Below are 12,970 nucleotides of genomic sequence, written 5' to 3'. Positions count from 1 at the left end.
TGAACATTTACCCTTGGAGGCTTGAACAGTGTCAAAACTCGGGATTATTACGTGAAATTTCCGAAATGTAAACATAAGTCACATTATTAACAGCGGTTATTTTGAATTGACAGTTCGTAACATTTGGATTTGCATGCAATCCTTTGTTCCATGTGTGGGAAAAAGCATTGGGAGTGCATAATACAAAGAGCTTAAGCTTAAGAGTTTGGTTCGGATACCGGTGGTTATACCGATATTGTTCTTGGCAATTATCTTCCCTTTCTTCGGGCCGATTAACTCTCATTTGTTGGGCGTTTTTAGTCGGTTTCTTGTCTACATCTTGCCTACTTCAGCTCACATGCTCACTTTTAAATCTGCCCAAGCCCGTAAGGTACCGTTCTTTACTTGGTTCTTGATTTTCTCTCGGCCCATTAACTCCGTCTAAGTCATTTGTTTGCCTTTTATTATTACTATAGATGTTGTTTGGAAGGTAACCTCTAATATTGTTGCGTACAAAATGCAGAATGCGATACAGAAACCTTATAATTCTGTATATGTGTATGTTATTGGCTTGGGTTGTAGATTCTCGAGTATAAAATTTTTTGACGACCTTATAATGCGACTTGATTTTATTTTGCTTTTATAAGTTGAAACAATCGGATACTAGCTGTAATATAAATCTACATTACGATTAATATTTTCTGCTAATTTTATCCTCCCTTTATTCGTTTTTTTAGTTAATCATGTAACTTTGAACATACAAAAGGCACAATATTTTCTGATTTCATGGGTTTTACGGGACAACGTTACAATATCTAAAGTTTAAAACTACCGTATTCTAAGACAATATAAGCATGACAACATTTAAAGTGTATTAATCCACCTTTCATCTTCTTTCCCTTTACATTTGCTACACCACTAAATTACTATCCATCAACTAATTTAGGTGTCTTCATATGTGTAAGATATAAATTGCCCTACTTGAGTTTTTGTGTCATCAACTAATTTGTATTAGTATGGTTTCCTAACATGATAATTTGTTTTTCTGAAGTATAGTAAGGTTTCCTATCTTTGCAGGCAAGGGAAGCTAGAAAGAAGGCATTAGAGGAGACGAGTGCAGAAACAAAACCGACATTTGAGAACATTAAATTTTTCAAAATCTATCATGTGACTACACCTAATGTCCCTGATGTATCACAAGTGTAGGTACAGTTGATTGCCCATTTTCTTTCAATATTAGAACAATGTATAGCTTATGATGTGTGTTCTTTGATGCTTAATAGTTACTCCCTTTGTCTCAGTCATTTGTTTTACTTTTTTTTTGTAAGGGATATACGAGTAAATTTTACCGATTTACTATTATAGTTTATTACAGTTACTGGGATGATAAACTTATTCTGTATAAATAACACGTCTAAGGTTCGAAGATTAAATAGTGATTCATTACGAATACGTTAATTGGTGGAATTTAGGGACCTTCTGCTTTGTCGTATGTTTTTGGGGTAGCTATAAGTTGTACAACAGTTTTGATTGAGTCCATGATACATAAGTTGTACTAATTTATATATTTATATTTTATAATAATTAGATAAACCGTGAGTCCATGATACATTTGATTTACAAATTTAGCAAATAAATCTAATTTTCAAAAATTTAAAACAACCCCGTGAATTTTCACGGGTGTTACACTAGTATGATAAGATTACATTTTGATTTGTGTTTGGTAATAAAGCTATAGTACGATTAAAAGGTTATTAAGTATCGTTAACGATAGTGGTTATACTATTTGGTTTCTAGATACTTGTTTTAATATTTAAATTTCATGTCATGTTATTTGGCTATTGTTGATAAATGAATGACAATGATATGATACCGGTTATGGTATGATCATGATATTTGTTATTGGTAGTCTATAAAATGTATATATACTCGCTTTAAACATGTCAAGTATTGTCTTATATAAGAAATATATATCTTGGGTCATTAGATAATTAATTAGACATTGAGTATGTTTAATGAGTGGCTTAAATCTTAATATGGTGTAATATTAAGTGATTTTTTTATTTGTGTCTATTTGATTGTATGACATGGTTAAGAGGGATTCTCTTTGATAGTATCAATTCATACTATGTTACAATAGTGGATATATTAATATCAATTATATGAATTGTGTATGTACTATAACAATAGTGGTGTACTATTGAATGTACAAGTGGGTGTGAATGTCTCTAATGATTCCTCCTTGATATGATACATGGTAATGCGAAGTTGAGCCTTAAAATACGGATACTCGTATAGATCAACAGTATAGTGTATTGGTATTTGTGGGATGTCTAGTCATGGTTTATAGTGATTTGAGACACGTAAGATTATTTAAGGACGCAGTTGTAGTATCACCATGAAATGTGACATAATTTGTATCGTGTTTTCTCTCATTGTCGGTCAACTCGAGTTTTATGTGGAGCAAGTTTAATGAGATGATTCTTTATATTAAGTATTAATAAAAGTTGTTTTTTGATCATGTATGATGTATATCATGTGGACTGTGTATATATGTAGATGTATATGTTTGTTTGACCAATTAGTTTAAGTATGATCATGATTTTTATTAATGTGCAAATAACTTGATGCTCACATGGATATTAGAGTGATTTATGGTTTATTAATGATGTTTGATCACCAAATGTTTTATAATCGTCTTAAAATTGATTATGAGTTATCATGTGTGTTGACTATGTTTTAGTTGAGTAACATTTTGTATTTGATGATCACTAATATATTCATATGGATGTTTGTAGTGTTTTCACCATGCTTGTTTACCAGTAATTATACTAATATTGTTTTCATAAGTTTTATTATATGGTATTATATGATGTATGAAAATGAGTTCTATAAAGTGGGAATGAGAGTATTATGTCTCTTGGATGTAATATATGAAAATGTGGATATTCAGCGGTAACATATAGATATATATATATATGTGGCTTGATAGCATGGTGTAATTTCATGGATAAGGCGGTATTAAGGACCGTTAAATGGTACCTTAGGTAGCCTAATTTCAAGGAAAAGATAAAACTCACCCTTGTAGGATATAAATATTGAAGTTGTGTTAAATCTCACATTGATTATTTATGTGAAATGAGCATGTAAGAGATATTTAAGAAATATAATGTTTTGATCAATGGATATTTTGATCGGTGGTTTAATATGTAGTTCATGTGCTAATTGTTTTGTTATGATATTTAACATGCTAATATTTTGTCTTGTGTAAAACTTTTTAAAGTTTGATTTTACCATATAATCTCGAAAGAATGGTTTGTGATAACTATGGTGAGATTATCGAGTCATGGTGGTTTAGTCATGTAAGAGGTGAATTAACAATATTGAGTGTACAACAATTAACAAGTTTAGTAATAGAGTTGTCATTTGTTGTAGGATTAATGACAAGTTGATCTTTTACATAGAACAAAGAATGATTTACCATGTAAAAGGAGGTTCTGTTATCATGTTCTTCTATGAAGGAAGACATGGGGGAGTTAATTTTATGCTTGATACTAGGATCTAGAGTGAGAGTATGATTATTATTCTCCTGTTAATATTCACAAGAGTCGGGTATGATCCTTTTATCCAATAATTAAAGTGATATCATAACTCGAGGTTCACAAGGCCTTGTATAAAAATTGCGATTGGAAATTTAGTAAGAATGTTAGTGATACTAATACTCATGTTTGGCAAGCAATAGACAAGTGTCAAGATATAAAAATACACCATTATTTATAATTTATCTTATGTCGCTTTCTTCCGTTTTTAGAAGAATTGGTGTATGCGAATTGTATTACGTTAGTAGATGGTTATTTTATACAAGTGTTCCAAACGCCATTAATATACGGGTTTGCAAGAAGCTTATTTGCACTACATAGTAGATTGTTAGCTACAAGAAATTGATCTACGGATTTCATTTATGAACCAGACCGAGTTCACCTATATTTTGATAGGGATGTTACTATGGCTAAGTTTATAGTCAAGTGAATTATGATGACGGCCGCACCAAGACGTTATTAAAACATGGTATATAAATTATCAAAATGAGATGATATCGGTTGTTTTGTGAGCTCTCAGTTGTAGTTGATCACTTTGCATAAAGGATCAATTAGGGACTTGGTTATAAAGTCAGTTGACGGGATGAGACTAAAACTCGTATAAGATCATTGGCGATAGGATACCCAATTCTCCTCTAATACAATGTTAGAGGCTGAATTCAATGTGGAAGGCTTTTTGTTATGAGATTGAAGCACACGATAATTTATATCCCGAGGTGTGTACTTGGACTTGCATGTTGTAAGGTTGAAGTTTATCTTCTTAATTGATCTTTTGAAAAAGTGTGTTTGTAAGGACACGATGAAAAGAATCAACCTATGTGAACATGAAGTATAGCCGCTTTAAGGGAGAAAGGGTTTGACTCCTGAAATGTTCATGAATAGATATGGGACATTAGGCTTGAAATTAAGTGTCGGTTTATGTAATTTTTAGAAGTAAATTTGTTTATGCGTGAGTTATCTTCATGTATTCGAAATGGGTAGAAAGGGTTCAATGCTTAGTCACACCCCGATACTCGAATATTCGGGTCGGCTTATTTTCTGGTCAATGAATAAGAGAGAAAAGGTCATTTCATGTCTTTTCGGTTCAATTAGAGTTATGTTTTGTCGGGTCTTTTTCGGATGTGGTGGCTTCGGATCAAGTTATTTTTGAGTCGGGTTAGTTACGGATTAAGAAAGCTCGGGTCATGTTTGGGTCGTGCCGGGTCAATTCGGATTTGGGTCACATTCGAGTGATATAGTTCGGGTCAGTTTCAGATCGGGTCAACCAGGTCAGGTTGCTTTTAACAGGTCTATTTAGGACGTGTTTGGTTGGGAGTGTTGGAATGGAATGGAATGGATTTGAGTTATTCTAGTGTTTGGTTGGGGCATTTTGTAATGGAGTTAGAATCCTGATGGATTCTAATTCGACCCCAACCCCTTGGAATCCCATACCCATCTTCCCACTCAGGTTTCTAACTCCATTCCCCCCTCCATACAATTTAGAGTGAACCAAACAATAAATAATGGGTATGGGGTTCTGAATCCATCCCCTCATTGTGACACCCCCATACTCCAAGTGCCATACCAAGAGCACTCAGGTATAAAGATGTCACCATCTCGGTTTCTCGAGGCAATGATAATCAAAAGACAATAAAGAAACAACATTTAAATAGTTTAAAGTTTAGTGATTACAATCCAAAACCAACTAATAAGTATAATACATGTTCTCCAAAACCAAAAGTCTAACAACTAAACAAAATGTCTGACAACTACTCAAAACTACAGCGGAAGACTCTAACATCTCGTGGTGACTCATCCCAGCTAGCCCATATGTCTCAACTCATACCTGCTTAACAACTGCTCACCATCCCCGAATGGATCACCACAGTTTTTCAAAACAAAGACGGGGTCAGTACAAATCACACAATTTATATAAACTCAATAATACAGAAAACAACACAGCTCAATCGTCACACACACCCCGAACTCCATCACCAACTCCACAATACTGACTACACACTAAAGTATGTAGCCCTGCTAGAGTACCCATCGCAACAGGTTACTCCTCGCCGCCAGTGGGGGACCGCATCTAAGCCCCGCTCATCTCCATCGAGCGATAAACCAAAATCCATTAATGTGCACATCCCTTCCGTGGCGGGTTCCACAGAAGGCGAATTATAGGTGTGAAGCCACTCCCGCAAGTGACTCCACTCAGCCAGGGACGCACCCCGAAGAACACAGACAGATACAATCAATCACAACTACTAACAACATCCAAATCCAACAACCGTCTCAATACGAGTATGATAATATACAACAATCACAACTAACAATCAACACATCATATGACTAATACTGAGTAGGGAAACCCTACCTGGAATATAACACAATCAGACGGTCTCAACAGCTGTATCAAAATTCCTCTTCTACGAATCCTCCTCCTAACATATAATCACATAATTACTAACAATTACCATAATCATCAAAAACCCCCAATCCCCCAAATTAGGGTTTAAATAAACTTAATTAAATACTATAAAATTGGTACATAGATCTTACCCTCGACGCAAGGATCACAAGAATGTAAAGAACGATGAAATCCGACCTCTCAAGCTCCGGGATTTGTTAATAACACGGATGAATGCGAAGAACGTAACTTGAATCTCCCTTTTAATGTTATTAGGTTTGTAAAAGTGTATTATGAAAGTGACGGAAAGATTTATATATTAATCCGTGTTATTAACAAAACCCGTCGAATTAACACCCGCTAACCGAGCTACTCGATCGAGTAACTGACGTACTCGATCGAGTGCCACTTACTTGACCGAGTGCCCAGGCTACTCGATCGAGTACCCTACAGACAGCGTACTGTTTTGTAAACCAACACACCCTTACTCGACAGAGTAAGGCCCACTCGATAGAGTACCCAGAGAGTAAGGCCCACTCGATAGAGTACCCAGAGACTCATAAAACCGTAGTATTACAGTCTTGTCTCCTTAAAAAGAACTTCGTCCCCGAAGTTCAAACCACAACAAAGAAAAGACATACTACCACATTCCCGACACTAAAACCAAAACAAAACTCAACACAAAACATACTACCAACCAACTCAACCAGACTCAAACCACTACCAACTCTACCAAAAACAACATAAAAAGATGCAAAAACTCTTCGCGATCATCTCCTACCCCCCTAAAAGAAACAAGGTTACGTCCCCGTAACCATACATACCTGATAAAAAAGGAACGGATAGCGCTCTCTCATGGACTCCTCTGCCTCCCATGTAGCTTCCTCTACCTCATGATTAGACCAAAGGATCTTAAGCAAGACTGTCTCACCATTCCTAGTCTTCCTAACTTTCCGGTCAAGAATCTGCTTAGGCACCTCAAGGTAAGACAAGGACTCATCTAGCTCTATGTTCTCTACCTCTAACACATGTGACGGATCACTCACATACTTCCGCAGCTGAGATACATGAAACACATTATGCACCCTATCCAAAGAAGATGGTAACGCCAAACGATAAGCAACCTCTCCAACCCGGTCTAAGATCTCATATGGTCCTATGAACTTGTGACTCAGCTTGCCTTTCTTCCCAAATCTCATAACCCCACTCATAGGAGACACTTTCAGAAGAACCTTGTCCCCAACCTGAAACTCTATATCCCGGCGATGTAGATTTGCATACTCTTTTGCCTATCCTGAGCCGCTCTCATCCTTTCCCTGATCATCTTAATATGCTCAACCATCTCATGTGCCATCTCTGGTCCTAGAACCACTGCCTCAGCACTGTCGTCCCAACAAATCGGGCTCCTACATCTCCTCCCATATAAAGCCTCAAATGGCACCATGGCGATACTAGTGTGATAGCTGTTGTTGTAGGAAAACTCGATCAAATCTAACCTCTGCTCCCAGCTACCACCAAAATCCATCACACAAGCTCGTAACATATCCTCAAGAGTCTTGATTGTTCTCTCAGTCTGACCGTCTATCGCAGGATGAAATGTTGTACTCATCTTCAAAGTCGTTCCCAAATATTCCTGCAACTCTTTCCAAAACCTTGAGATAAACCTCGCATCTCTGTCAGATACTATGTCTTTAGGCACTCCATGCAATCTCAACACATGCTTCCGATAAGCCATAGCTAATTGTGCCTTAGTCCATGTATCTTTCATTGGCACAAAATGAGCTGACTTAGTCAGTCGATCCACTATAACCCATTTCATGTTATTACCCTGCTGACTCTTTGGCAAACCCACGATAAAATCCATAGAAATGGATTCCCACTTCCACTCAGGTACATCTAAAGACTGAATCTTACCTTGTGGTCGTTGCTGCTCCCCTTTTACTCTCTGGCATGTCAAACAACGGGCCACAAACTCAGCTGTTTTTTTCTTCATCCCAGGCCACCAGAAGGTGTTCTTTAAATCCTTGTATAGCTTGTCACCACTTGGATGTACCGAATATGGTATACAATGTGCCTCTGTCATGATTATCTTTTTCAGCTCCTTATCATTAGGGACATACCACCTCCCATCAAACCTCAAACTACCATCTGTATGAATAGAGAATCTAGACACTATCCCTTTCTCTACTCTAGCTCTCCACTCCACCATCTTAGGATCTAACACCTGTTTACCTCGAATATCATCATAAAGATCAAGCTGCACTGTCAAATCTCCCATGGCATCCCCTCTCTGCATCTTATGTATCCCAAACCTCCCAACCTCATCTCTCAATCTCATCAAAGATATAGCTGTACACAAGGAATGTACACTCTTCCTGCTCAAAGCATCAGCAACAACATTGGCTTTCCCTTCATGGTAGATAATATCCATGTCATAATCGCCAATCAACTCCATCCACCTCCTCTGTCTCATGTTCAACTCCTTTTTAGTGAAGATGTACTTGAGACTCTTGTGATCTAAAAATACCTTAAAGGTCGCCCCATAAAGGTAATGTCTCCAAATCTTGAGAGTAAACACCACTGCACCCAACTCTAGATCGTGTGTAGGATAATTCTCCTCATAAGGCTTCAATTGCCTAGAAGCATAGGCAATCACTTTACCGTTCTGCATCAACACACATCCCAACTCATTCTTTGAGGCATCTGTATAAACCTCAAAGTTCTCACTCCCCTCAGGCAATGCTAAGATTGGAGCTGTGGTCAAACGTTCCTTTAATGTTTGGAATGCCGTCTCACAACTCTCATCCCAACGGAACCTGTTCTCTTTCCTCATCAAAGTTGTCATAGGTCTATCAATCTTGGAGAAATCTTTCACGAACCGTCTGTAATATCCAGCTAAACCCAAGAAACTTCTGATCTCAGCTACATTCTTTGGTGCTTCCCACTTGGTAACTGCCTCAATCTTTGCCGGATCCACAACCACTCCATCTTTGGAAATCACATGCCCCAAAAGGCAACTTTCTCCAACCAGAACTCACACTTGGACAACTTTGCATATAACTCGTGCTCCCTCAAGGTCTGCAACACAATCCTCAGATGCTCCTCATGTTCCTCCTTAGTTTTGGAATAGACTAAGATGTCATCGATGAAAACCACCACAAACTTGTCCAAAAACTGACTGAAGACTCTGTTCATCAAATCCATAAACACAGATGGCGTATTAGATAACCCAAAAGGCATCACGACATACTCATAATGGCCATACCTCGACGTAAAAGCTGTCTTTGGTATGTCCACCTCTCTAATATTCACCTGATGGTACCCCGACCTCAAATCAATCTCGGAAAAGACTGATGCACCACTCAACTGATCAAACAGGTCATCTATCCTTGGAAAAGGATACTTGTTCTTCACCGTCACTCGGTTCAGCTCCCTGTAATCTATGCACAACCTCAAGCTCTCATCCTTCTTCTTCACAAAAAGAACTGGTGCTCCCCACGGTGATACACTAGGTCTAATGTATCCCTTCTCTATTAGATCATCTAACTGCTTTCTGAGCTCCTCCAACTCCTTAGGACCCATCCGATACGGTGTCTTAGAGATTGGCCCCGTCCCCGGTTTCAGTTCAACACTGAAATCTATCTCCCTCTTCGGTGGCAACCCCGGAATCTCCTCTGGAAAGACATCCGAAAACTCCCCCACCACTGATACCTGATTAACTGTCGGACTCTCTATCCGGTCATCTCTCACATGCCATAAGATCATCGGGCACCCCTTCCTCAGATAGGACTTCAAGGTCACAGCTGCAATCAACTTAACTTTGGGTTTGACAATAAACCCACGATAAGACACACTAACGCCCTTAGGACCTCTCAAAGACACTTTCTTTTGATGACAGTCTATCTTAGCTTTGTACTTTCCTAACCAATCCATCCCGACTATCATCTCAAAACTGTTTAAAGGAAACTCTAGTAAGTCTAAAGGTAGATCAACTTGCCCAACTGTCATAGATACATCCCTAAACAACCTCCCACGTGATACAGACTCATCCGAAGGTATAAAAACTTTCTCACTTACAGACTCATATTCCCTCAGACCCAACCGTTTAACATGGCTCGAAGATACAAACGACTGAGATGCCCTCGAATCAAACAAAACAAAGGTATGAATACCGTTAACATGAAAGGTACCAGTGATAACATGTGCGTCGTCCTCAGCTGCTTTCTTTTCCATCATAAACAGCTTTCCACTGGTTTTCTGCCCACCTCCCTGGACAGTACTGGCTGAGGTAATCGGTTTAGCACCCGACCCTTGGTTGTTGTTGGTGTACGTAGCTGTTTTCTGATAAGAATTACCGCCATTGCGGTTACCTCCACCATGGTTGCTCTGACCTCCCCGGCTATTCCATGACCCAGCTGGTCTGTTGCTCGCATAACTCTGTGCCGGACTCTGAGAATAGCTCCCCTGAGCCGGTCTCTGAAAAGCTCCCGGTACACTGATGCACTCATGTCTCTTGTGGCCTACACCGCCACACCCAAAACAGGTCATCCCCCAGCTACCACTACCACTCCCATGGCCACGCCCAAAGGAAGCCCCTGCACTGAACCCCGAGCCAGATGAATACGCTCTAGCCTGATTGTGGTTGCCTTTCTTGTAATTAGATTGGCCACCACCCTCGCTCTCAGCCTTTCTTTTCTCACCTCCTCTATCTCGGGCCATCTCTACCAACCTCTCAGCTCTCCCAGCTCTCTCATAAGCTTCCTTAACATTTGTAAGGATTCCCACGGGTAACTTCTCCATTATCCTGGGGGTCAACCCCTTCTCAAATCTCAGAGCTAGGTTCTCATCACTCAATCCCATGTCCTCAGCATACCTAGACTTCTCATTGAACTGCCGATAATACTCAGCTACTGACATGTCAGATGTCATCTTGAACCCATCAAACTCCTCCCTTAGCTTACTCCTCACATGCTCAGGTACAAACTCTCTCCTCATGGCCCTCCGGAACTCTTCCCACGGTATAGCAGGCAGACCCTGCTTCGCATACATCTCTCTAGCATTCACCTTCACCTTATCCCACCACTCACCTGCCGCTTCCCTCAAGTAGAACGCAGCTTGTTCTACCTTCAACTCATCAGGACAATGCACTAATTCCAGAATGTTTTCCATCTCTCGGTGCCAATTATCTAGAAGCATTGGCTCCCCGGTCCCCTTGTACTCTTTCGGGTTAAACCTGGCTATGTAGAGACTGATCTTTGAGTGATCAACCTCTTTATCTTTCCCCACTCTCTTTAGGGCCTCGGTAAGAGCATCTTGATGCTCCAACATCTTAACTATGGCGTCCGTGGTCATGTTCTCAACTCTAACATACAGGGCGGTTTTCTTTGGCGGCATATTGACACTATATAAGAGAAGGGTAGATATAAACATACATACTATAACCCAAAACACGAAAACAACCTGCACAGACCCCACTCGATCGAGTACCAAAACCCACTCGATCGAGTGCCCAACATGCTCGATCGAGTGCCCCGACTCCAGACCCCAAACAGACCTTCTGATCTCATACATACTCGACCGAGCTGACATGACACTCGATCGAGTGACCCCTACTCGATCGAGTACCCCTATGTACTCGATCGAGTACCCAAAAACACTGTTCTGTTCATAAAAACGTCAAACTAACCACTCGATCGAGTCAGACCCACTCGATCGAGCACCTCACCTACTCGATCGAGTGCCCCCCACTCGATCGAGTCATGTTGACTCGTACATACTACCCGCATGTTATCTCACTTACCCCAACGTACTATGCAATCTTTATAATCTCAACATTATAATTATAACTACGCATGCAATTCTACACAATTTCTCATATAATCAACAAAATAATCTACTTCATGTTATCAAAGTGCCACATCATAAACACCCAACATGCTTCTTCATTCAATGCAACATATAAATATATCTCTTCAACTTTTAACCGTGCTTTCAATTCTCCACTTCCAACATCCAATGATTCACAACATACACCGTTACGTACACATACAAACCAAAAGAAAACGCATACGACCTTGACACATACCCCCCATGTGACCGGTTCAAAATTGCAGGGCGAGTTCACGACTTTAGGACGTCTCCCAAGCCTTTGCATTAGCTCCTACAACTTTTACCCCGGGTTCATTTTATTTGACTCCCTATGTTCATTAGATTCATTAGTTACAGGTTTCAGGATCGTCGCTCTGATACCACTTTGTGAAACCCCCATACTCCAAGTGCCTTACCAGGACCACTCAGGTATAAAGATGTCACCATCTCGGTTTCCCGAGGCAATGATAATCAAAAGACAATAAAGAAACAACATTTAAATAGTATAAAGTTTAGTGATTACAATCCAAAACCAACTGATAAGTGTAATACATGTTCTCCAAAACCAAAAGTCTAACAACTAAACAAAATGTCTGACAACTACTCAAAACTACAGCGGAAGACTCTAACATCTCGTGGTGACTCATCCCAGCTAGCCCATATGTCTCGACTCATACCTGCTCAACAACTGCTCACCATCCCCGAATGGATCACCACAGTTTTTCAAAACAAAGACGGGATCAGTACTAATCACACAATTAATATAAACTCAACAATACAGAAAACAACACAGCTCAATCGTCACACACACCCCGAACTCCATCACCAACTCCACAATACTGACTACACACTAAAGTGTGTAGCCCTGCCAGAGTACCCATTGTAATACCTCGTATTTTATATCGTTTATTGAGTCGAGTAATTGTTTGGTCGTATTGATATCGTGGGACTGAGTTATTCGTAAGCTTGTTAAGACGGGTTTAACTGAACGAAGTCACGTTAACCAATTCGTTTACCAACCACGCGGACCCATGACGTTTACCCATTTACCCAGGAACAATTACCCATGACCCATTTACCATTTAACCTAATTTTAACCTAATTCTACCCTAACACCACAACACCCCACTCCCTCACC

Source organism: Silene latifolia, chromosome 10 (genome assembly GCF_048544455.1).
Source record: "Silene latifolia isolate original U9 population chromosome 10, ASM4854445v1, whole genome shotgun sequence".
Taxonomy (NCBI): Eukaryota; Viridiplantae; Streptophyta; class Magnoliopsida; order Caryophyllales; family Caryophyllaceae; genus Silene; species Silene latifolia.
The sequence above is the reverse complement of the archived record's forward strand: the minus strand, read 5'-3'. Positions refer to the sequence as shown.